This window comes from Elephantulus edwardii, unplaced genomic scaffold, assembly GCF_000299155.1.
Source record: "Elephantulus edwardii isolate Elephantulus edwardi_28Jun2011 unplaced genomic scaffold, EleEdw1.0 scaffold00057, whole genome shotgun sequence".
Taxonomy (NCBI): Eukaryota; Metazoa; Chordata; class Mammalia; order Macroscelidea; family Macroscelididae; genus Elephantulus; species Elephantulus edwardii.
This window is the reverse complement of record NW_006399807.1, coordinates 14,559,474-14,561,365: the sequence shown is the minus strand read 5'-3', so window position 1 is coordinate 14,561,365 and position 1,892 is coordinate 14,559,474.

Genomic DNA, 1,892 nt, shown 5'->3' with positions numbered 1-1,892 from the left:
GTGATTGGCACAGGACAGAGCAGAGTTTAGGGCTGTTGTATATAGGGTCGCTATGAGTCGCAAGCAACTCGACAACACATAACAACAACAGCAACAGATGCAATACTGAAAGATGCTATGGTCAAAATCTTGAACGATCTAGGAAGCATCAAAAGAAGATAGAGAGTAGGGAGCTCTTATGGCCTAGTGACAAGAAGCTACATTGAAATACTGAAGGTGCGCAGTTCAAATCCACCTGATTCTTGGCTGAAGGAGGGGCAATCTTCTGTGCTGTTCGGATCCGACTCAATGGTGCACAACAACAACAACAAAAAAAAAAAAACAAAAACAAACAAACCAAACAACAAAAAAAAGAAGATGGAGGGAAACACAGAGTCATTGTACTAAAATAGAATTGGCTGACATATAACCATTTCAGGAAGTATCATATGCTCAAGAACCAATGGTTATGAAGGAAGATGTTCAAGCTTCGCTGAAGGCATTGGGAAAAAAATAAGGCCCAAGGCTTTGATGTAATACTAATAGATATGTTTCAACAAACAGATACAGCCCTGGATGGGCTCACTAGAATGTGACAAGAAGTCTATAAGATAGCTACTTGGCCAACTGACTAGAAGAGATCCATGTTTGTTCAAATACCCAAAAAAGGTGATCCAATAGCATGTGGAAATTATTGAACATTATTATTAATATCACATGTGAGCAAAATCTTGCGGCAGATTGTTCAAACAAACAAACAAACAAGCAAACAAGCAAACAAAAAACCACAATACTTCCATAGAAAACTGTCAGAACTTCAAGCTGGTTTTAGAATTGGTCATGGTAAAAGGGATGTAATTGCTGATGTCAAATGGATTTTGGAGAAAAGCAGAGAATATCAGAATAATTTCTATCAGTGTTTTATTGACTATGAAAAAAACAAGTTGACTGTGTGGATCATAACAAATTGTGGCTACCATTGAGTAGAATGTGAATCCTAGAACACTTAGTTATGTTCATGCAAAACTTATATCTAGACCAAGAGGCTGTTGTGTGAACAGAACAACAGAATACTGCAAGGTTTAAAATGAAAAGCGGTGTGTGTCAGGGCTGTATCTTGTCTCCGTATCTATTCAGTCTGTACACTGAACAAATAACATGAGAAATAAGACTTTATCAAGATAAATGTAGCATCAGGATCAGAGGAAGACTCATCAACAACATGTTATGTAGATAACAATGTAATATTTAACAAACTAACATAATAGGTAACATTCGAAGAATATATCTTCTAACACACACACACACACACACACACACACACACACAGTGCCAAGTCTATTTACAGAGCAACAATTTACTTTTTTGAAAAAGCATTGTTAAACCAGAAAGAATGACAATCACGTCATTCCTACAAGTAGCTAGAAAAAGAAAACAAAGAAATTTTAAAAATTACAAACATATTCTGGCCTTATCAACATTGATAAGGCCAGATCAACTAGTCCAGGACATAATCATTGACCAGATCTCCTAAGGACTAAAGTGGTTTGATACTGACAAGTTGAAACTGACTCATAGTTGACCCTCCAGTGGGTTTTCAAAGACAGTACATTATATAGAAGAATGCCCATCTTTTGAACCATGTGCTTTCATATTGGCAGTGCAACTCCACAATCCTGTTTGTCCTGTGTATAAACAGCTATAGTCTAGAAGACAGCTGGAGATTATTTGAGAAACTCCTACCCCCAGGTTTCTGGTTTGGTTTTTGTTTTGTTTTGATTACAGGTGTATACTAAATCTTTCACTTTTTCCACTAAAAAAAAAGTTATAAAAATAAAGACAAAATTTAATAACTTAAAAGAGTTAGTATATAAATCCAAGACCCATATTATTTTTACTTTTAAAAATTTTAT